The following is a 25,203-nucleotide window of genomic DNA, read 5'->3' on the forward strand; positions in this document are numbered from 1 at the left end:
TTGAGAGAAAGCTCATTTTATAATAGTGCTAATTGGTACTGTGGTTCACTATATAATTATAGACCTCTTGAAAGAAATTTTCTATGTAAAGAATCTGGGCAGTGTTTTACTAGAGACTTCTTGTTTATTTGCTTGTTTTTACTCTGAGATTTGTAAGATTATCTTCTAATGCAAACTACTGCATGTGGCCTACCACCTGCTTTCATATGCCTGCAGAGTAACGAAATTTTTTTTTCCACTTTTAAATGGTTGAAAATCAGAAGAATAGCAAATCAAAAGTAATGCTTCATGACATGTGAAAACTATGTGAAGCTAAGATTTCAGTGTCAAATTTTGATGGGAACATAATGAAGCTTACCCTTACGTGTGATCTTTGGTTGCTTTGGTGGTATGATGGCACGAGTTAAGTTGTGATGACAGAAACTATGGCTTGTGAAGCCTAAAATATTTACTCTGGTCCTTCACAGAAAATGCTTACCAGCTTTTCTAACTTCTTGCTCACCTGTTCCATCTCTTGCCTAGTTTCAGAGAAGATTTTACTCTGGCCTTTTTATTCAGTTCTTGCATTGGTTCTCCAGTTTGTTACTGAAAAACCTAAATCCATTGGCCGACTGGCGCCCTGGAAGAGAAGAGACTGGAACGTTAAAAGACTCATTTGCTAATGATTTCTCTTCTGGCCGGTGGCTCTAGTTAGAAGGGTTAAGGTAGAAAAAGCTCTTAAAAATATTGTAAAGTAATTAGCCTCCAATGAAAATAAATAAATTAATTAAAAAGAAAAGGCTCTCAGAAAACTAAGGGGGAAAGGACAGGAGCTTTTGTAGAGGAAGGTATCATGTTAACTGTTTGTATTAAGTTTGGAAAGTGATGATGTGCAACTTTTTCATCAATTGGGAATTTCAAAAAAATTGCTTCCTGTAAACAAATCAAGACGATAGAGAAGTATGTGAAGTAAGAGTTACGTGTCTCCGTCAGCCACTCCCTTACTGTACTCTTACTGGTCATTACTGTTAGAAATTAAGTCTGTTTACTTTTAGACTTCTTTCTGGATTTTGTGGTTTTTATAAAAATGAAATTATAACATACATACTGTTTTAATGTCAAAGTTCTTTTTAACTTGGCATAATCTGTAATGGCCGTTTCTTCCACATGCATAAATTTAGAGTTGCCTGATTTAAGCAGCTGCATACCATTTGTATGATTCTACTATAATTTACTGAACCATTGGTGAATGTTTGGTTCTTATATAGATAATGCTCATCTGTTTCAGGTAGCCTTACCAAAGACTGCCTGTTATTAATCTTCTAACATTTTTGTCTATTTGCTAAGTGAAAAATAGCTAATTGTTATAATTTGCACTTCTTTAGTGAAACTGAACGTATTTTTTTCTTGTAATTATTAGCCACTTGTACTTTGAATTGCCGGTTGCTTTGCTTGTTTTTCTTTTGGGTTTATCTTCTAATTAATAGGAAGAAGTCTATATATTTTGGCATCTGCAAGTGTTTTCTCACAACTTATTTTTCTTTATGGTGCAGTTTTTCCTTACAGAAGTTTTATATTTTTTGTGTCAAATTTGCCAAGCAGGCATTGCTTTTAAGTTTGGAATTAAGCTTAGAAACAGTTTCTGTGCTTGAGTATTTTAAGTGTAGTTATCTTTTAATTTAATGTTTCCTAATTAGAGACGCATCAGAATAACTTAGGCGAGTTTTTCCAGTACATATGCTGTGATTTTCCGCTAAGTAAGATGTTCTTACTTCGTAGATCAGCTTTGGGGTCCAGTTTTGTGTTTTATTTTGAAGGGAGAGGAAGAAGCTCTCCTTCTTCCAGGGTTTGTGATGTCAAACCCTGGTTATAAATCCCAATATGTAAAGTAGATGTCTTTTCTTACGTGGTGCTGGTTGAAGTTGATGCAGGTTATCTACACCTGCATCCATCCACTGAATTCCTGTGACAGGTCTGGAGAATTAATAAGGAGAGACTTTATGTACTCGATAAAAAGAAAAACTTGTATACTGTATCCTGAGAATAATTAAATTTCTTGATCTTGAGCCAGTTGTGTGCTAAAACAAACTCAAAACTGTAGGGTATATGTCATTGATTGTAAAGATACACTTTTTCACATTTTAACATCTATGAAATTGGGATGATAGCAGGTTGTAGTTTGTTTATTTGGCAAAGCTTATTTCTTGCATGCTAAGTTGCTTCAGTTGTGCCCAACTCCGTGTGACCCCATGGACTCTAGCCTGCCAGGTTTCTCTGAATTCCAGATGAAACTGTGTTTGAAATGATTTTTTGGCTTGAAATGGAGGGAGAGGAAGGGATGTTTAGGTTAGTATGTGTAAGCCTGAAGCTAGGTCATCCAGTCAGGCCTTTACTTTGAATGGAGAGGGAGAGAAAACACAAACAGATCTAAGATCTGAGGATGTGTACATGTCCAAACTGGAATTGTCGTATTTTTGTCAAACTAAGATGATGGAGGGTTGAATACAGATGGAGTTTAGCTATTTTTGGTCCATGAAACCAACTGCGTAAGTGAGCACTGGGAGGATGTAGAGGAATGTGTGGGTGATACAGGTGCTTTGGGGCAACAACGGTCAGCGGTTGAGTGTGAGTACGGGAGATGTGGTAACAAAAATGCCAGTCTCAGATGCTCTATTTAAAAAGGAATTAAAAATCTAGAAATCTAGATTTGGGGGAGATGATGGTTGTATCCACTCTAGAACAGAGTAAAATACAACCATTGAATCCAGGTCTATTCTTGAACGTGTTCAAAAGTGGTAGACAAGGCGATGAAGGGACTGGAAAGCCACATACGGAAGAATGGTTGAAAGAATGTTTGGTCTGGAGGTGAGAGCTTGGGGCCTGGGGAAGGAGGCCACATTCAAATATTGTAAAGGAAGAGGGTTTGTACCTTGTGTTTCCAGGGAACGGAACTAAGGCCCGTGGATGGAAGCTACGGGAAGAAAGACATAGTTCAATTTAAGGAATAATTTGCAGTGAAAGCTGTCTAATGATTGAGTAGAAGATAAATTTGCTGTTGCAGGAGGTGTGAGGGCATTGGTTGACCACACATTTGGCAACATTTGTTTTTGTTATAGGGGAATTTTAAGTTGAATTGTTAGCAGCCACTCCTATTTCCTTATTGTAAATTGAAAAGGCAGTAAACATCCAGAGTTGATTGTGCTCAAATTTTAATAGACTCCTTGATATAATGTTATCAAGTTTGATTATTTTGCAAGCGATGGTAATGCCTTCAGAGAGCATGAACCAGCAGATGGACTTCAGCCTTCTTTGCTGCTCTGCTCAGTTCAGTGTCAGTAATGGATAGTGGACCTACCGGAGCAGGTTTCCCTAGGTGAACTGTGTGAGCTGGAATCTTTTTAAACAGTTATAGCCTTATCTCATCACTGACACAGCTACAAGAACCTGGAAATATATGTGCACTGAAGAGTCAAGCGGGGAGCTATATGCCAAGCTTCATAAAACTGAAGGAGTGAATTCTTCATGTTAAAATTTGAGTGTCTGTGTTGGCAGGGCCTGTGAAGCACTTCTCTGGAACAGTCTGCAAACCTTGGCACTAACTGATCTCTAAGGACTCCTTCCAGTTGTAAGATTCTTGGGTATATGAACTTGTAGTAAATGTTAAGCAGCAGTTTAGGGTTACAGAGTAATAGAACCATAGCCAGTTAAAATTGAAAATTTCAATGGACTATAATTGGTCCCTCTGAAATTGACCGCAGCTTTGGGAATCACAGTTACAATGAAGTCAGCGATTTGAAATATGTTCTTAACATAGGGGGAGAAGGAGGTGTCCTCACGGTAAAGAGCCACTTCCAGTCTGAAGTGAAATTCTGCTCCCTTCTCATGAAAGAAGCTTACTGGGTCCTTTCTGTTGAGGAAACCTCGACATGTTTAAGGAGAGAAAGATTTGGATGGTTAATGAAAATAACATTTGGTGAGTCTGAGCTCACTGAGCTGACTGAAGGGTTTAGAAGCTGAGAAAGAGATCTTACAGCAGTCTGAGCCTCAAATAGTCTAAAACATATCTCCTTATGCTAATTTTCTTTCAAATTCACAAACTTTTTGGAAGGGTGGTGGATTTAAAAAGAGAAGAAAAGACACAGCTCGTGGAATCTTGTGACTAAAGAAGAACGTAGTCAAGAGTGATGCCGACTTCGCTGCCCTCAGCAAATTCCTACTCATCCTTCACGCTGTAGCCTCCCCCGGCCTTCGATTCTGGGTTAGGCGCCCGCCTGGTACTTTACTTAGCCTGTTATAACATGTTTTACACTGCTTTGTTATTGGCTGGTGGTTTTCCAGGCCCCTAGACTATACGCATCAGGAAGACAGGGACGAGGTTTGTGTGTGGACTTTCAGGGTTGGTTGGATGCATGGTAAGGGTTTTATAAACGTTTGTTGACTGAATAAATAGGAGCCCCTTTACCTTCTCGGGCTTCCCTGGTGGCTCAGAGGGTAAAGCGTCTGCCTGCAATGCAGGAGACGCAGATTCAATCCCTGGGTCGGGAAGATCCCCTGGAGAAGGAAATGGCAACCCACTCCAGTATTCCTGCCTGGAGAATCTCATGGACAGAGGAGCCTGGTAGGCTACAGTCCACAGGGTCGCAAAGAGTCGGACACAACTGAACGACTTCCCTTCCCTTCCCTTTACCTTCTCTGGCTTCCCTGGTGGCTAGGCTGGTAAAGAATCTGCCTGCAATGCAGGAGACCTGGGTTGGGAAGATCCCTTGGAGAAGGGAAGGGGCTACCCACTCCAGTATCTGGCCTGGAGAATTCCATGGACTGTATAGTCGATGGGGTTGCAAAAGTCGGACATGACTGAGCGACTTTCACTTCACTTCACTTCCCTTCTCTTTCATTGTACTACTTACTTGTCTTGGCATTTCTCTGAGATGTTGCTGATGTCCACATCGTGCACTTGTCTTGCCATTAAAACAATCTTTGCAGGCTGGTAATTTGTCATGCTAGGTATTGGGTACAGGGAGGCTCATTGTATTAATCTCTTCCTAATAAAAATATTAAGGAGAGATTCATCCTAAAGGAAATCCACCCTGAATATTCATTGGAAGGACTGATGCTGAAGCTCCAATAATTTGGCCACCTGATGTGAAGAACTGACTCATTGGAAAAAGGTGCTGATGCTGGGAAAGATTGAAGGCAGGAGGAGAAGGGGACAACGGAGGATGAGATGGTTGGGTGGCATCACTGACTCAATGGACATGAGTTGGAGTAAACTCTGAGAGATAGTAAAGGACAGGGAGACCTGGTGCACTGCAGTCATTTGGGGTCTCACAGAGTCGGACACGACTTAGTGATTGAACTAAGTGAATCACTTAGTTCACTAAGTGAACAGATGAAAATGTTAAAAAAACAAAAGAACTTTGACCTCTGTGGAAGTAATTTTCTGAAGAGTTCTCATCTGACTGCAGAGAGGAAAGCATCTGATAGCTAAACTATAACAAGCTCTTATTAGTTACTCTCATGGCTGTTGGCATCTTCAGCTGGGGATAGTTTGTTTCTCAAGCTACAGTTCTTTGGGAATTTACTCTCTGAATCCTTGTTCTCCATAAATTTTTTAAAAATTGCCTTTATTTCAATTATCTTTCAAAACTAGCATAAATCAAGTCTGGATCTTCTGGATGATCAGATTATCGCTGAGCTCTGGCACTTCATTTTGAATCTATACCAGATAATGTTCTTTAGTCGCTGAATCGTGTCCTCTTTGTGACCCCACCAGGCTCCTCTGTCCATGGGATTTCCTAGGCAAGAATACTGGAGTGGATTGCCATTTCCTTCTCCAGTGGATCTTCCTGACCTAGGGATCAAACTTGCTTCTCCTGCATTGGTGGGCATATTCTTTACTGCTGAGCCACCAGGAAAGCCCCCATACCAGATTATGCTGCCATAATTATTGTATATTCATGAGAAAAGGTCTTAATAGAATTGTCTTCCTGCCTAATAGCTGTAAAGACACACTGTACAAATGAGGATTTTACAATTGTTTGACTAGAGGAAAGTGGCGAGATTATGTGCTGTGTAAGCTGGTACCATACATTGTGAATAGTGGTTTAGTTTTAGGAGGAGAATATTCCTTAACTCACTGAGTTGATATCATTAATCTGGGTATTATTTTATATTTGTAAAAGAGTTTTTTATTTTTGGTTTTATTAAAATTTTATTAAAGTTTTATTTTTTTTACACCATAAATGTTTTGTATTAGGGTATAGCCAATTAACAATGTGATAGCTTCAAGTGAACAGTGAACGGGCTCAACTCTACATATATGTGTATCCATTCTCCTCCAGACTCTCCTCCTATCCAGGCTTGCACGAGACAGTGAACAGAGTTCCATGTGCTATACAATAGGTTTTACATTGGTTATACATTTTAAATATAGCAGTGTGTACATGACCTTCCCAAAGTCCTTAACTGTCCCTTCCCTCTGGCAACCATGAGTTTGTTTTCTAAGTCTGTGAGTCTCTAAAAGAGTTTTTTTCTTATATCTACTTGATCATTAACACTTGGAGTCTTTTTTTTCTTTGTTTTTTTTTTTAAATTCACATTTGAGAAATCTTTCCTTGAATTCACAGGCGTCAATCTCTTAGTGATCTTTGAGGCCTAACTTAACAGGCAGATTAGGGAGGAGGCTTGTTTGGCCCAGGAGGCTTCTGTCCTTTTCCAGCAGTACTGTGCAGGTATAGAAAGATAGGAGCAAAGGCCAAGTGAAATCTGACCTTAGATGTTCTTTAAGGATTGGCTATGGCCAGGATAATCGAGTATGGAGAAGTATCAGGGTTTATAAAAGGTCAAGAAAAGAAAGGACCAACTAAGAGATGGTGAACTCGGAGCTGTGCTGTCCAAATAGCAACTGGTAGCCACGTGTGCCTGCTTAAATTTAAATTAAAATTACATAAAATAAAAACTCAGGGCCTCAGGCACTATAGACACACTGCAAGTGCTCAGTAGCTAAATGTGCCTCGGGGCTACTGTGTTAGTCAGCCAAGGTATAGAACGTTTCTTTTCCTCATCACAGAAACTTCTGTTGGAGGGTGCTGCCCTAGAGGGAGCAACCAATAGAATCCCCAGTTCTCACCGCCTCACACCTCCTTGTTTCTGAGGATCTTGACAGTTTTAAGGAGTACTGGTCAGGTATTTGGAGTCAGGTTTGGAGAAGGAAATGGCAACCCACTCCAGTACTCTTGCCTGGAGAATCCCATGGAGAGAGGAGCCTGGTGGGCTAGAGTCCATGGGGTCGCAAAGAGTCGGACACGACTGAGCGAATTCACTTACACACACTGAGTCAGATGTTTTGTAGAAGGATTTGTCGGGAGTTAAGGGTTTGAGGAAAGGGCCGCAAAGTGTCTCTCTCTTCGTCTTGTGTCAGGGGTACGTGACTTCATGAGTGTGGATGTTAACCTTGATCACTTGGCAGAGGTAGGCAGTCCCCTGGTTTTAAAGCTGTGCTTTTGCTCTCAATTCCCAGGTTTATTTTGCAATCCAGATTTTCTTGCACTCCGAATTTATGCATCCAACTACAGGTTTTAACAGCTCTGTTTGGACCCCTCACAAACATAAGGTTCTCAAAACTAGACATTTCCCCCCCATGTTCTCCACATCTGCGTTTTCCATAGTCTTTTCCACTTCAGCTAAGGCACTTCTGTTTTTCAGTTGTCCAGGCCAAAAAAAAAAAAAAAAAAAAAAAACACTTCATGCTATCCTTGTTGCTTTTATTATTTGGTGTAGTCTGTTAGGAAATCACACTGGCTTTAGCTTCAAAATATTCCAGGATGTGGCCATTCAGCACAGTCTCTGCCTCTCCTGCTTGAGCCACCATCGTCTTATTTTGAAGAATTACACTAGCTTCCTAACTGCTCCCCGTGGTGTTTTGCCTCCTTAGAATCCATTTTCCACACAGCAGATTCATCTTTTAAAAAGAACCTTACGTTTATATACAGAAAGTTGCACATATTATGGCTTTGTGGTGAATTTTCACAAGTTGATCACATCTGTGTATGCTGCACCCAGAGCTGAAATCAGCCTGTGACTAGCTACTCCTCACGTTCACCTGCAGACACTGATCCCCCAAGGATGACCCCTGTCTAAGGGCACAGATTAGTCCAGTCTATTGTTAAACTTCATGTAAATGGAATCATACAATGTGTAAGTTGAGTCTGTCTTCTTTTATGCAACATTATGTGTGTGCATGAAATTTGGTTTCTTCTCATTGCTGGGAACTATTCAGTTGTGTTCAGTTCAGTTGCTCAGTTGCGTCCGACTCTTTGCAACCCCATGGACTGCAGCATGCCAGGCTTCCCTGTCCATCCCCAATTCCTGGAGCTTGCTCAAACGCACGTCCATCGAGTTGATGATGCCATCCAACCATCTTATCTTCTGTCGTCCCCTTTGTGTTAATATACCACAGTTTATTAGGGCTTCCTTGGTGGTGCAGACAGTGAAGAACCTGCCTGCAGTGCGGGAGACCCAGGTTTGATCCCTGGGTCGGGAAGATCCCCTGGAGAAGGAAATGGCAACCCACTCCCGTATTCTTGCCTAGAGAATCCCATGGACAGAGAGGAGCCTGGTGGGTTACAGTCCACGGGCTTGCAAAGAGTCAGACACGACTAAGCGACTAACACATACACACTGCAGTTTATTGATCTGTTCTACTGTTGATGGATTTTCAGATAGTTCCCAGTGTTTCGCTGTTATAAATCATGCTGCTATGAATGTTCTAGTACCTGGCTTTTGAGAAATACATGTGTACATTTATGTATAAATTTATGATGGGTATATACCTAGGATGGAGAAGGCAGTGGCACCCCACTCCAGTACTCTTGCCTGGAGAATCCCAGGGACGGGGTGCCTGGTGGGCTGCCGTCTCTGGGGTCGCACAGAGTCGGACACGACTGACGTGACTTAGCAGCAGCAGCAGCAGCATATACCTAGGAGTGAGATTTTTGACTCAGTATCTACTAGCCTCATGGCGTGTGTGTTCAGTCGTGTCCGACTCTTCATGACCCCACAGACTGTAGCCCACCAGGCTCCTCTGTCCATGGGATTTACCAAGCAAGAAGACTGGAGTGAGTTGCCATTTCCTTCCCCAGGGGATCTCCCTGACCCAGGGATTGAACCCGGGTCTCCTGCATTGCAGGCAGATTCTTTACCACGACACCTGGAAAGTCCAGTGTTAGTGTATATTGTCTCAGCCTTAACATATAGTATATATAATATAAGCCTTAGCATATATTGCCAGTTTTTTGTTTTTGTTTTTTGGCAAGTGATTGTACACTAGCAAGTGATCTTTTAAAGAGTAGAAGTTAATTCCTATTGCTGTAACTCATTTGAAAACCCATGGTTCATTAGCTCATGCAGAGTAATAGCAAAAGTACTTACAATGCACATAAGGCCCTAAATAGCTGGTTTTCCAACTTGCCTTTGAACATGCTAAGCGCATGTACATCTTAGGGCCTTTGCATTAGCTGCTTTCCCACCTCCTCTGTTCTTTTGCCATGTATCTGCATGGACTGCTCCCTTATTAACTCCAGATGTCTGCTTAAATGCCACCAACATATATAAATGCTGGAAAAATTTCATGGACAGGAGCCTGGGGAGCTAGGACATAGGGTTGTGACGAGTCGGACATGACTGAGCATACACACATCTATCTGTTTATTTTGCATTACTTTTCTTACCACTTACTTCTTGGCCTATCTGTATGTGTTATATAAAATATTTTGTGTGTCCCCACTAGACTTAGTTTTTTGTTAATTGCTTATCAAAAACAGTGGACGTTAGTAGCTTCCCAGTAAATAGTTGAATGAATAAATGAATTCAGGAAATAGTTCTAGTTGTAATAGATGTAAGGTGTCTAGAAATAGAAATTTGGGGAGAATGGAAGTAAGGCAAATGATGTTAAAAATTGAAAATTTTAATTTTTATTAAAATAATAGCTTCAAAAGACACTGGGCTTATGATTCAAAAATAGCAGCCTTCTGTCTCCTCCCAGCTCCCCAGATTTGACTACTTTCTAGCTGTTTCTTACACTATTAAATTTGATATTTAAAAAGTCTGTGGTTAAATTGCTGTCTTTTATATTTCAGTTTTAGATCTTGAGAGTTTTCTACACTGGAAGATACGGATCTACTTTCCTTAAACTTCTTTCTCCCTCCAGCACACACACCCTTTCCCCCTATCCTCCCAGTACAATTGTCCAAAATTTTAAAATATGTTTTGAAGTTGTTAAAACATGCTTTTCAGTTGTCTTCACAAATGTCACTTTCTCAGGGAATGGTTCTCTAGCTTAGCTTCTCATGTCAAATGTTTAATGTATACATTATTGTAAACATGAAAGTTGTTCCATGTGAGCCAGGTGATATGTTATGACCACATCTTAGTTTTTTTCCTGGAATTTTCCATAATTCTCATTTTTTTGTTTGCTTATTCTTCTTCACGTAACTAACTTACTATCCTCATACTCCTTGCCAGGATTCTAATACACATGGGGTTATATATTAGTTCTCTAGGTTTTGGAAGCATTTATCCTAGAATTGCCAACAGGAACTGTAGAACTGTAGCAGCCTGTTGCTCTGAATCTTCCCTTCACAAATTAACCTAAAAATTATTTTTTTCCTATGTTTAAATCCTTCACTTCTGGATCCCAAATCAGAGTCTTTCTTGGTTTACTTGTTCCTCCTGGGAGGACATATCCTTCAGTAGTTTCCAGAGAAAAGATACAAGAATAGTAATTTTTAAAGATCTTGTATATCAGTTATCTGTTGCCATAGTAATGCTGCATGGCAGATGACTGAGAAATGTGAGTTGCTCACAATAAGTATTTGTTGAAAACATTTCTAGGGTGGTCGGTTTGGGGGCTCTGCTGACTTTGGGAGTTTGTCTGGCTATCTGCTGGTTTTGGCTGGATCAATTGGTGTGACCTAGCTCTGTTTCAGGAGTCTCATCCTCCCTGGGGACAGGCAGTCTAGCCGAGGTGTGATATTTACCAGGTGATGGCAGAAGGCAACCAGGTATGCTTACATGCCTTTCTTGTATTTTAAATACACCAGCTGACGATAATTCCAAAACAGGATGTTTTTAAATACGTAACTTATTTGACCAAAACCAAATATCTGTGCAAATATGCAGAGAGAAAATTTAAGATAAGCAGCGGCCTTCAGATACCTGATTAAATGTTACCTTCTCAGGGGGTGGTGTTCTTTTCCTGCTATTAGGTAAAATTCTCCTCTAAAGTCTTTTAACATTGTTACTGTTCTTTCACAGTATTTATCACACTAGTTATTTCTTCATACTGCTCTATCCCTCTAGAACTTAACTTTCCTGGAAGACAGGGGCCATGTCTTTAAAAGGGTTAGCCTAGAGCCTGCCATAGTGAAGTATACAATACATGTCAGCTAAATGAGTCTGGTTACATCTCAGGAACAGGAAATATTAGGATTCTTTTTATTGAATCTTTGTATGTGCAGTGTGTCCCTTCTTCAAGGATTTGGCAGAAAAGAGAGGAAAAACGTTACCAATTTGTGGGAAAGATAAGCTCGCTTCTCTCTGGGCGTTTTGGTGGGCGGCTGCACTCCCCTGAGTAATCAAGGCTGTGAAGCTTTGATTAGTAGTGTATTGTTTGTGGCTTTAGGGCCTTTAGATTACAAGGAATTGTTTTCAACAATGTGTTAGTTATGACTCTGGGACTTGTAAACAGCTGGAAACAAGAGTGTTTCTACTGGTATATATGAATGTTTATTATTCTGAATTAGATGACAGTACTTTGTTATTTCAGATGAGTGAAGAACATGTGTTTGAACTCAGCGACTGAGCTGCAGTACACTTCTGTGATTGGTATTGTATTCTGTAAACTCTGCCGTAGTGTGACTTTTGATATATAAAAAGTTAACCTTTAACCTAAGTTATAGAAGATCTTCTCTAAATGAACTCAGAAACTAACTGTAAAAAAACTGTTCCTCAAACATGAGCTTATGTAGGTTTAAATAACTATCCAATTTACAATGTACTATTTAGTCATTTCCCAGCTTTTTCATAATTTGCAGAGATTCATATATTTGTGACCCATTGTTTGATCAACAGACATTGACTTTGTTTGGACAGGAACTTGTGATAGAGCTCGAAATTTGTACCCAGGATTGAAGCAGACCTTGCTTGGGTGTGGTCTAAATATTACTATTTCTTATTAATGCCAAGTTTTAGTCTTCTGCTTTTTTGATCAATTAAAATGGTAAATGTAGATGATCTTTTATATAATGAAATTTTAGATCTTAAAGAGATGATAACATCTCAGTCTAACCTTTCCATTTTATATAGCACCTGGGTTGTAAGTTTTATGAGAATGCTGTTGACTGGCAGTAGTTGGTCAGTAAATGCTTGTTGAATGAGTAAATAAACAAATGTACATTATAAGTAAAGAATGAAGACAAGAGATTTTAGAGATTCAGTTCAGTTGCTCAGCGGTGTCCAACTCTTGGTGACCCCATGGACTGCAGCATGCCAGGCCTCCCTGTCCGTCACCAATTCCCTGAGTTTACCCAAACTCATGTCCATTGAATCGGTGATGCCATCCAACCATCTCATCCTCTGTCGTCCCCTTCTCCTCCTGCTTTCAATCTTTCCCAGCATCAGGGTCTTTTCAAATGAGTCAGCTCTTCGCATCAGGTGGCCAAAGTATTGGAGTTTCAGCTTCAACATCAGTCATTCCAATGAACACTCAGGACTGATCTCCTTTAGGATAGACTGGTTTGATCTTTCTGTCCAAAGGACTGTCAAGAGTCTCTCCAACACCACAGTTCAAAAGCATCAATTCTTCGGTGCTCAGCTTTCTTTATAGTCCAACTCTCACATCCATACGTGACTACTGGAAAAAATCTTTGAGCAGATGGACATTTGTTGGCAAAGTAATCTCTCTGCTTTTTAATATGCTGTCTAAGTTGGTCATAACTTTCCTTCCAAGGAGTAAGCATCTTTTAATTTCATGGCTGCAATCACCATATTCAGTGATTTTTGGAGCCCCCCAAAATAGAGTCAGGATTCAAAAAGCTTATATAATTAGTGGGATAGGCAAGGCTAAATGGGCCAGTTTAAGAAAGCTGAAGAGTAGCATGACTATAGAAAGTGTTATAAATGAATAGAATTCAGAGAAATACTAGTAAAAGTAATTTTCTATTATCATAGTTCCCAGTAACCATTAAAGGAATTCCAGTTTTAAGCTATAGCAGTGGCTTCAAATATGTGTTCAAAATTTTTGCAGGGAAAAAAAAAATTGATGTTATTAGTGATTTTAAAGAAGTATGTGTAAAAAGTTTATGAAATATTCTCTATTTCTTTGACAGTTCAAGTCCACAATATAACTTAAATGTAATTGTGTGATTACATTTTAGTCGTTGTTAAGGACTGAAAGACTGAATTTTGCTAACATTTTCTAATGTGTAAGAGAAATGTAAAAGAGAAAGATCTTTCTTTCCTACAGCAAGTGGACAAAATTCTTGCTTTGTGTAGGAAACCTTGGCAGACCTTGAAAATTCTGAATTGCTCCAATTGTTTTGTCTTTTTTTCCCTCAGAAGAATTTTAATAGTTTTTTTTTCTTTCTACATGATTTGCCTCTTCTTACCCTCATGTTTAACTTAGTTAAACATGACTCCTCTTCTGTATTTACATAGTTAGTCTGATACAGTCAGTTCTTTTTAAAACATTATGGAGAACACACAAGTTATTTTTCCTCCCAGTTCCTTCTCATCAGAGCTAGGTATCTGAAGTCTTTCTGGTCCCTTGCTTCTGTGTGAATGACCCAAGACAGGCCGGAAGACCAGTCTCGTGTGTGTTCTCTTTGGTATTCTCTGGGTATATTCTTGGCTAATGTGCCACTCTGTACCACTTCAGATTCTTGGGTTCTCACTGACTACTCTTAGTCAGCTTCCTTCTAGTCATCAACTCCTCCAATGTCATGACCAAGTCGTCAGTACCCAGAAGCGCCTAGTGTTTAAGTAAGCACTTGATGGCTTATTCCACAATAGAGTGTTTTTGTTTTGCTTTTAAATTACTAGATCAGGTTGATGAAAAAGCTTTTTAAGCTACAGTGTAATCAGTTCACAACATGTCATCAAGGGACAGTTGTAAAAGCAGAATTGGGAGCATGGAGGACTTGCCTGGTTCTCTAAGCAGAGGATAAGCATGCTCCACCAACCGATGAGAGGCCTCAGGCTTTGTATCATCCGTCAGCTTGGAGACCCATAGTTTCTTAGGCCCGCTGAACTGGGTCTGAGTCCTGGACGTTATTCTGCGCTTGTCCTGATGCGCTCACCTGAAGTGTTCAGTGCCTGTTTTGGTTTATAGGACTCAGATTAGCTGTGGTTCCAACTGCCCTCTTTTGCTTGGAAAAGGTCCTCTTGTCTTGCCAAGGAAACCTAAAGATGACAAAAATGGTGCATTTGGTTTAGATTTGGGTGCGGGTAGTCCCCGTTGGCTCAGTGGGTAAAAAATCTTCCTGCAGCGCCAGAGACACAGAAGACGCAGATTCGATCCCTGAGTCGGCACGATCCCCTGGAGGGGGAAATGACCACCCATTCCAGGATTCTTGTCTGAAAAATCCCACGGACAGAGGAGCCTGGTGGGCTTTGGCCCATAGGGTCGCAAAGACACAACTGAGTGACTTAGCACGCGTGCATGCAGTGATGGTATTTTGTGAGACCTCAGAAGCCCAAACTGGACCCCAATATGAAAGTTACAAGGAAGTCAGTTTTCGCCCAATTCCAGCAGAATTTCTGCTGTTAGAAAGTGTTTTGAGTTGGCTCCAGATGTATAGTTACATTGGGTGATTCAGTAGAAGATAGATAAGCAAACTGGAGAGTTTTGTTGGGCATTGACAGTGTGGGTGAGGCGGACTAGATGATACACTAGTGAGATGTTTTTTTTTTTTTTTTTAATTTTAAAATCTTTAATTCTTACATGTGTTCCCAAACATGAACCCCCCTCCCACCTCCCTCCCCATAACTTCTCTGTGGGTCATCCCCATGCACCAGCCCCAAGCATGCTGTATCCTGCATCAGACATAGATTGGCGATTCAATTCTTACATGATAGTATACATGTTAGAATGCCATTCTCCCAAATCATCCCACCCTCTCCCTCTCCCTCTGAGTCCAAAAGTCCATCATACACATCTGTGTCTTTTTTCCTGTCTTGCATACAGGGTCGTCATTGCCATCTTTCTAAATTCCATATATATGTGTTAGTATACTGTATTGGTGTTTTTCTTTCCGGCTTACTTCACTCTGTATAATCGGCTCCAGTTTCATCCATCTCATCAGAACTGATTCAAATGAATTCTTTTTAACGGCTGAGTAATACTCCATTGTGTATATGTACCACAGCTTTCTTATCCATTCATCTGCTGATGGACATCTAGGTTGTTTCCATGTCCTGGCTATTATAAACAGTGCTGCAATGAACATTGGGGTACATGTGTCTCTTTCAATTCTGGTTTCCTTGGTGTGTATGCCCAGCAGTGGGATTGCTGGGTCATAAGGTAGTTCTATTTGCAATTTTTTAAGGAATCTCCACACTGTTCTCCAAAGTGGCTGTACTAGTTTGCATTCCCACCAACAGTGTAGGAGGGTTCCCTTTTCTCCACACCCTCTCCAGCATTTATTGCTTGCAGATTTTTGGATCGCAGCCATTCTGACTGGTGTGAAGTGGTACCTCATTGTGGTTTTGATTTGCATTTCTCTAATAATGAGTGATGTTGAGCATCTTTTCATGTGTTTGTTAGCCATCCGTATGTCTTCTTTGGAGAAATGTCTATTTAGTTCTTTGGCCCATTTTTTGATTGGGTCGTTTATTTTTGACTCAGGTGTAAATGTTCAGTGGTTGCAGACTAATTCAGAGAGTAGGCAAGTTGACAAAACGTCTGGCGATTTGTTAGTAAGATGAATTTGCCAAGGGAGGGTGTACTTGAAAGAGCAGAAGGCCAGATACCAAAGCCCATATTTAAAAGGTGAAAGCAGGAATTGGACCTGCTGAAGGAAAACATTGAGAGGAAGAAAACTGAAATAGTTTAGAGTCCAAAGGCTAAGGGGAGAGAGTTGTAAGAAGAAATTCGAGAATAACATAGAAACTGGTTTACCCTAAAGCAGTTGTCCCCAAGTTGTCGCATGCATAGCTAACCAATAGATTGCAGTAGGACTCGCGTGTTTATTCAAACATAAATATATAAACACTTATGCTTATTATTGAAGGTATTTCTTAATGTACGTAATGCATTAATTTAGTAAAAAAATATATAGGAGACATGGTCAACATTTAACTAACAGAATACGTAGGATAAAATGATTTGAGTCCTCTGTCCGAAAAACTAAAATGCTCTAGGTCTCTTCCATGCTTATAGATAGCCAATTTAAGTTAAAAAAATTTTTTTTGTTTTTAAACAGAATAAAATTTACCATCTTAGCCATCTTTAAACACACAGTTCAGTGGTATTAAGAATATTCACATTGTTGTGTGACCATGACCTCTTTCTATCTCTATAATTCTTTTCATCTTATAAAACTGCAACACTATACCTGTTAAACAGTAACTCTCATTTTCCCCCTACCCACATCCCCTGGTAACCACCATTCTACCTTCTTTCCTCATGATTTTTTGACTACCTGAAGTACCTCATATAAGTGGAATCAGACACTATTTGCCTTTTGGTATTTTGGCAGAATGTCCTCAAGATTATTGCAGCGCATTGCAAAATTTCCTTCCTTTTTAGGATATTCCATTATGTATATATACCACATTTTCTTTATCTAGTTTTCAGTCCATGGACACTGGCTTGCTTCTATGTTTTGGTTATTGTGAATAACACTGCTATGAATATGGGAAGGCAGCCAGCTCCGCCACACCCTCCTCTTGGTTTTCCTTTTTAGTACAGACCTGGAAGTGGAATTGATGGATCATGTCGCAATCCTAGTGTTAATTTTTGGAGGGACCACCAGGCAGTTTTCTGTAGCGCCTGGACAATTTTACATTCCCACCAATTTTACATTCTCCACGTCCTTGTCTATATTTATTCTCTGGTTTTTCAACAGTAGCCATCCCAGTGGGTGTGAGGTGGCATCTCCTGGTAGTTTCGGTTTGCTTTTCCTGAATGACTAGTAGTGCTGAACATCTTTTTGTGTACTTCATGGACGTTCATAGGTCTTTAAAGAAATGTCTATTCAAGTCCTTTGCCCATTTTTAAATGGGTGGTTTTATTGTTTGAGTTTTAGGAGTTGTATATGCTGGATATTATTCCTTTATTAGATAAACAATTTGTAAATACTTTCTCCCATACTGTGGGTGGCTGTTTTACTCTTATAGTATCTTTTGATGCACAACATTAAAAATTTCCCAGCAACCTATTTGTTTTTTCCCTTTTGTTTACTATGCCATTGGTGTCATGTCTAAGAAATCATTGCCCAATCCGCTGTTGGGAGGCTTTTGTCCTATATTTTCTTCTAAGAGTTTTATACCTTTAGGGCTCATATTTAGGTCCTTGATCCATTTTTTGAGTTAATTTTTGTATATGGTGTTAGATAAAGATCCATCTTCATTCTCATACATGTGGATATGCATTTTTCCCAGAAATATTTGTGGAAAAGAATATCCTTTCCCCACTGAAGGTTTGGCACCCTTCTCAAAAATTATTTGTCCATATATGCAAGGATTTTATTTCTGGGCCCTTCAGTAGATTGCATTGTGTCTGTCTGTTTACTAATACCACACTTGTTTGATTATCGTAACTTTGTGGTAAAATTTTGAATTCAGGAAGTATGTCTTCCAGTTTTGTTCTTTTTCAAGATTGTTTTGGCTACTTGGGGTCATTTTGAGATTTCATATGAATTTTAGGATGGGTTTTTTTGTTTTGTTTTTCCTATTTCTGCAAAAATCATGATTGGGATTTTGGTAGGGATTGCATTGAATCTATAGTAGCTTTGGGTAGTATGGACATCTTAATAGTGCTAAGATTTCCGATTAATGATCTTGGGATGTTTCTATTTATGGCCTTAATTTCTTTTTATCAATATTTGTAATTATCATTGTACGAATCTTTTTCTCGGTTGACTCCTAAGTATTCTTTTTGATGCTATTGTGAATAGAATTGTTTCTGTGAACAGAATTCTTTGTAATTTCCTTTTTAAATTGTTCATTGTTATATACAGAGAAATGAAACAGTTTTTCTGTGTTGGCTTTTGTATTTTGCCACTTTAATGAATTTGTTAGTTTTAATAGTCTTTTGGTATGTGTGGAATCTTTAGGATCTTCTACATATAAGATCATATCATCTGCAAAGAGAATTTTACTTCTTCTTTTCCAATTTGGATGCCTTTCTTTTTCTAGCCTAATTGCTCTGAGTGAACTTTAAATACTGTGTTGAGCAGAAACGCTGAAAGTGGGTATCCTTGCCTTGGTCCTGCTATTAGAGGAAATGCTTTCAGCCATGAACCATTGTAGATGGTGATCTCTGTGGGTTTTCACATACTGCTTTTATTCTGTTGAAGTGGTTTCCTTCTGTTTCTAGTTTGAATGTTCTTATCATGAAAGGGTGTTGAATTTCTGTCAAATTCTTTTTCAGCCCAATTGAGATGATCATGTGGATATTCTTCATTCTGTTGATATGGTGTACTACCTTTTTGGTCTGTTGAACTATCCTTACATGTCAGGAATAAATCCTACTTGTTCAGAGTATATAATCCTTTTAATATGCTGCTGACTTCTGTTTGTTGCATTTTGTTGAAGGTTTTGGTGTTAGTGTTCAGAAGAAATATTGGTCTGCAGTTTTCTTACCGTGTCCTTGTCCAGCTTTGGTATCAAAGTAATGTTGGCCTCTCAGAGTGAGTCTGAAAATATCCCCTCCTCTTCAGTCTTTTGGAAACGTTTGAGAACTTTTGGAGTTAGTTCTTTAAACGTTTAGTAGAATTCATCAGTCAAGCCATCAGATCCAAGGCTTTTCTTTGGAGATTTTTGATTATTGATTCAGTCTCCTTATTGGCTATAGGAATAACCAGATTTTTTAGTTCTTCATAATTTAATCTTTGTAGCTTTTGTGGTTCCAGGAATTTGTCCATTTCATCTAGATATAATTTGTTGGCATCCAGTTGTTTACGTCTGTCCCTTTATATCTGTAGAACCAGTGCTAATGTCCCTATTTTCATTTCTGATTTTAATAATGTGAATCTTTACAGCTTTGTCCCCACCCCTTTTGGTTGGTGATGTCACAAAACTAACATCTTTATACATAATACACTCTAAAATGAACTTATAATTCCTTACAGGTGCATTGATCTAAAATTATATAGAAAATAAGATTTGGAGTGAGAAACCCAAGTTACAGTAATACTAGCTTTTGTACTTTTTTTTTTTTAATGTTTTAGTCTCTTAAGTCATGTAGAAAAATGTAGTTTCAAACCACTGTTACAATAATACTGCTGCTGCTACTGCTGCTAAGTTGCTTCAGTCATTTCCGACTCTGTGCGACCCCATAGATGGCAGCCCACCAGGCTGGGATTCTCCAGGCAAGAACACTGGAGTGGGTTGCCATTTCCTTCTCCATACAATAATAGGTTTCTGCAATTGCGGATACACTCAGCTTTACTGAGATTTGTATTCCTCTATAGGCTTTGAAATACTGTCTAGTGTCCTTTCATTTCACCCTGTAGGACTACTTAAGCATTTCTTGCAGGGTAGGTCTGGTGGTCACATACTTTCTCAACTATTGTTTGGGGAAGTCTTGCCTTCTCCCTCACTCTTAAAGGACAGTTTTGCCAGAAACAGGGTTCTCATTTGATAGTTTGTTTTCTTCACTTCGCAATATCAGCCCATTGTGCACCATTATTTCTGGACTTTCTGACAAGTCTGGTAATCTTACTGAGGATCCCTTTATGTGATGAGCCACTTCTGTCTTGTGCCTTCAAGACTCTCTTGTCTTTTGAAAGTTTGATTAGAATGTGTCTTGGTGTGGGTTTCTTTGTGTTCTTATTTGGAGTTTATAGAGCTCCTTGGATGTTTGTAGTCTGTATTTCATTAAATCTGGGACGTTTTCAGCCATTATTTCTTAAGTATTCTCTCTTCCCTTTTCTCTCTTTTCCCTCTGTGACTTCGTCTATGCTTATGTTGCTCTTCTTAATGGTGTCCCGCAGTTCCCTTAGGCTCTGTTGACTTTCCATCCATCTTTTTTCTTTTCTTTAGACTCAGTAATTTCCATTGTCTTATCTTCAAGTTCGCCGAGTCTTCTGTCTACTGAAATCTGCTTTTGAATCCTTCTAAGGAATTTTTCGTTTCAGCTATATACTTTTGAGCTCCATCCAGGACTTCTTTTTGGTTCTGTCATTTTATTGATATTTCCTTTCATTCACACTTTGTTTTCTTGGCTTTTTCTATATCTTCCTTTAGTCTGTTGGGCATCTTTAAGACATTTCCTTTGAAGTCTTTGTCTAGTGTATTAGCCATTATGTCTTTTTTAGGGACAGCATCTATTGATTTTTTTTTTCTCTGAATGAGCCATACTTTGCTGTTCCTTTGCATGCCTTATGATTTATTTTAGTGGGCTCTTGAATATAATAATGTGGTAACTCTGGAAATCAGATTTCCCCCTTCCCTAGGGCTTGCTTGTTTTTCTTATTGTTTGTTTTTTATTTTGATTGTTTTGTATAGTCCTTTTGCTGAGGATCAGCCTGAGATGGAAACCAAAGGTCTTCCCAGGTCTTTTCTGAGCTTTTCTCAGGGCACACATAGTCATGTTCTAATTTTTTTCATATATGCAGTTGTTTTTAAATGTCAGGCTCCAAAGGGGGAAAAAAGTGAAAAATGAAGGGGGAGAAGGGACCTGGTCTTTTAAATCCCCTGGAAGTCATCTCAGCTAGAAGGGAAGGGGACTGCAACAGGGTAGGGAGGCACAGTGGCTGCTCGCCTCTGATCAGAAGCAGTTATTGGCAGTCACAGCAGGGACCCCCGGTGTTTGGAGCACAGAGTCCTTTGTGTCCACCCTAGCTCCCACAGGCTGTGAGCAGTGGTTCCAGGAACACATGCGCAGTTGTCTGCCAAGGGTCTGGGGATGATGAACGGATGGCTCCTACTGTGCTAAGAGCCAAAATTGACTGTAGTTCATCACAATTTATCATCTTACCTTCCCCTGGAAGGTGTAAGCATTCAAGGTTCCAAAATAGTTAAATAGATTCCACCAGTGCAGTTGTTGGGTAGGTGGGAAGACAGATTCTGGTACGTTATACTTTGGCAACTTCTCCACAATCCTCTCCCCCATTTAGTTTTATAAATACTCACTCGTCATTAGAGCAACTATACCCCAATTTAAAAAAAAAAAATCGTGGTAAGTGAAAGAAGGCAGTCATAAAAGACCTTATAGTGTATGATCCCATTTATACAGAATGTCTAGAATACGTAAATCCATGGAGACAGAAAAAATGTCCATCAGTGGTTGCCTAGGACTGACCTGGGGATTGGTGGAGTTAGGGAGTGGGGGTTAGTTGGTTGGGGGTTAGGGAGTGACTGCTAGCGATTATGGGGTTTCTTTTTGGGGGGTGATGAAAAGATTTTAGATTCTGTGACAGTTACTTGAAGCCCTTAAACTGTACACTTTATGTGGATGAACTTTAAGGTATGTGATTTCTAACCCAATAAAGCTGTTTTAAAAAACAAACAAAAAAAATAGTCACTCATCAGATCTTGGCTGGGTATTTCCTTTTTGCCTAACTGTAGTGGTTTATATAATGAAGGTCTAGAAACATGTAGAAGATACCACCCTGACCCTGGCTGAGAACTCTGGCTCACGGAAGCAGGATCTCCCTTATCTATTGCTGCCTAACAACCACTCCCAAATTTAGTGGCTTAAAACCACCACCACTTTACTGATTGTGATGCTGTAGTTCAGAAATTCATCATAGGTGGTGGTCTCTGCTCCAGTGAAGTTTGCGGACTCACTCAAGGGGCTGCATTCACCTGGTGGCTGGAAGGTAGGAGGTGGCCTCACTCACGTGTCTGTGGCCTTTGTCCTGGTTGTCACCCAGGGTGCCACAGTTCTCCTCCTTGGGGCCCTTCTCTCTGCATGGCCTTCTCTCTAGCAGGATAGGCTGAGCTTCTTCACGTGGTGCCTGGTTTCCTGGATGGTGGAAACTGGCGGATTTCTTAGGCTCAGAATTGACACAGCGGTCACTTCTGAGAATTCCGTTGACTGAGTTACAGGGCAGCTGAGGTTCAGGTAGAGAGGAAACAGACTCTGCCTCTTAATGGGAGGAGTAGTCCCGGGTCTGCAGGTTTAGGAGGAGTTGGTGGTATCTGTCTTTGGAGAATATCTACCACAGGAATCTGGGCAGTCACTTGACTCAATATAGAATCAAAACAACTGAATTATACTGAAGTTCTAATTGAATATGAGCTGTCCAGGGCATCACTTCTCCACTATTAGAATGCATGCTTCATGTAGGCAGGGTTTTTTATGTTGGGTTCATTGCTTTATTCCAGCTGGACAGCAGTACCTGGCTTTGATAGAAGCTCCGTGAGTATCTGTTTTGTGGGGATGGTAACAGAAGGATTGGTATGGGGCCACTCCAATGGAGAAGCTGCAGCGAGTCTGGGGAAAGAGTAGTGGGTATGAATCAGTGTCTCAGAGGTGGGGAGACAACGTTTATTCACTATTCTACAACATGAATTGAGGCCGCCGACGCCAGATGTGAGGGGGAAGGAAGAGGCATCCCTTGAGGAAGGGGATCCCAATATCTCAGTGTGTGACACGTGCTAAGTCATAGACAAGAAGAGCGGGGTCCTCTTCTTGATGGTGGAGGCTTCAGCATGGGTGCTTGGATGGGACTGAGCAAGGTGGGTATGATGGAAGTGTGACTGAAGCAGAGCTGAAGACAACACCAAAAAATGATGGGTATGGGGTATGAGTGTGACTGAGAAAGTCCAGAGGCTTGAAAATAGTCACCTACAAGATGTATTTTTCAGATAAATGGTAAGAATCTCTCCCTCTGAGTCCTTAAACATGGGTGTTATGTGATGGAAACTAGACTTGAGTTTCTGAATTTCGGTGCAAAAATTTTTTGTCAAAGAAGGCAGGCCATTCATTATTAGGATTGGTGAATTAATTGATGGTGGTTGTTCACCTTATGTAGTTTTATAATGCTTTAGATGTTTGCAAAGAGCGTTGCCAAATACATGTGCCTGGGTGAAAAGGAAAAATAAAAGATTACTGGTATGTGGTAGTGTCTTGCTCCCCTTCTTTCTGAGCAAGTGATCTCGGCTCCTGTTTGGTGAGTGAACCAGGAAAGAAGAGAGACGAGCATTCCAAACACTGAGTTCCATTAGGTAAACAGAAGTATTTTAAAGTCCTCTCCCTGAATCACTTCTGTCCATGTAGACAAGCAAACCCCTGTTGCTGAAGCCCAAGCAACATGTTCGGATGAACCGCAGAACTGTTCGTTATCTTTTTGGTCATCTTGAAAAACTCCTGAAGAAAAGTACTCTTCCTTCAGTGAGTAAGTTCTGTCTTATCTAAAAACTTAGCTGTGGTCTTTTTTCCTTGCCTTTTTCCCTGAGGCTGCTTCAGCAAATAATTTTTTAAAATTGGTGCTGGCCTGTTGTGCCAGGGGAGAAAAAACACTTGTTTTGTGTGAGTTCCTAGTTGAAGTGAGTGATATCTAACTACACTAAGAAGATGAAACACTTAAATGTACTTTGGGTTTTTTTAAATGTCCTCTTCACTCATTTGTTAAACTCTAGGGCTCCTGGTTCTTTGAAGGTAGTTAGTATGGGAGGAAGTGTGTCTTTAAAAAAAAATTTTTTTTTGATTTGTGATCATGCTGCATAGCATGCTGGATCCTAGTTCCCCAAACCAGGGATCGAACCTCTGTCCCCTGCAGTGAAAGCACAGAGTCCTAACCACTGGATCACTAGGGAAGTCCCCCGTGTCACTGCAGTCCCTTACATTTCCAGTCCCTTGGGCTTTCAGGTGGACAGGGCATAAGGCCGGTGATAGCAGTGAGGAGAGGACAAGCCCAATTCCTAATCTAGAACACTCCTCACCAACCCTGCATACTGGGTTTCTTTCGTGTAATCTTTTTTTTTTTTTTTTTAGCCTGTTCGTGTCTTTTGTTAACCAGTGTAAAATTACTTGTTTTTTGGTTTCTTGAAACAGTAGATCAGACCACATAGGCCACAATAGCATCTGTCAAAGTGACTGGCCATAAAAACCAGCACCCACATTCATCTGAAGGGCACTCCCTCGGAAGGTGGCTGATTTTACCATTCTCATCTACCTTATGGTATTTTGGGACAGCCAGCTTAAACTTTCCCTCATTCTTTTCGGAGTGGTGTAAGGTTCTCTCTTAGCACCACCGTGAAGTCTCCACACAAGATGAAGAGTGGCCTCCTTTGAATGTTGAAGTCAGTCCATCTTCCAGTTGCTTGCCAGCAAAGAGAAGCCTTTGATCAGAAGGAAATTCCTTATCCTGGATCCTGGTCTTTACCTTTTATCTTGTATCTGGGGGTTCAACCTCCAGAGTGATGGTCATCACAGGAACCTGCATCTTGGCTACTGTTCTTGGTGGATGGTGGATTTAGTGTAGTCTCGATCCTCTTTCTGACCTGTCCACTTTTTGAATTGTGAGGTATGAGAGGAGTGTCTTCATCCGTTCCTTAATGTGCAGTGCCTTGATTGGTTGGTTGAGGGGGTAGACTTTTAAGATTTTTGCAGAAATGTGCTGTATTGTTTCTTTTACCCCATCCTCCAACCAAAGGGAAAGTTTGCCTTGCTGTTGGAAAGTGAGAAGAGATCTCTAAGACTGAGACCTGTCAGGAATAAAGAAAACTCTCTTCTACCCTTCTAGGTTCTTCTGGCTAGCCTAAGAATTAAATTGACATGAGTCAGATCAACAGGAAAAACTAAAACTTTTTAAATTTATTTTTAAAATCGAAGGATAATTGTTTTACAGAATTGTGTTGGTTTCTGCCAAACATCAACATGAATCAGCCATAAAAAAGGAATGCCTTTGAGTCAGTTCTAATGAGGTAGAACTAGAACCTAGAACCTATTATACAAAGTGAAATAAGTCAGAAAAAGAAAGATAAATACATATTGTAACACATATATACGGAATCTAGAAAAATTTATTTACAGGACAGCAATGGAGAAACAGA

At 40.0% G+C, this 25,203-nt stretch overlaps 1 protein-coding gene and 1 pseudogene across 6 annotated transcripts in view; one reads left to right on the plus strand and one right to left on the minus strand.

Moving 5' to 3' along the window:
* CNNM2 (cyclin and CBS domain divalent metal cation transport mediator 2) overlaps window positions 1–25,203 on the plus strand; it is a 168,280-nt gene that overhangs the window by 40,691 nt on the left and 102,386 nt on the right. The gene's annotated exons all lie outside the window — the stretch shown is intronic.
* LOC138070503 (ubiquitin-ribosomal protein eS31 fusion protein-like) lies at window positions 24,175–24,593 on the minus strand (annotated as a pseudogene).

This window comes from Capricornis sumatraensis, chromosome 23, assembly GCF_032405125.1.
Source record: "Capricornis sumatraensis isolate serow.1 chromosome 23, serow.2, whole genome shotgun sequence".
In the NCBI taxonomy this organism is placed as follows: domain Eukaryota; kingdom Metazoa; phylum Chordata; class Mammalia; order Artiodactyla; family Bovidae; genus Capricornis; species Capricornis sumatraensis.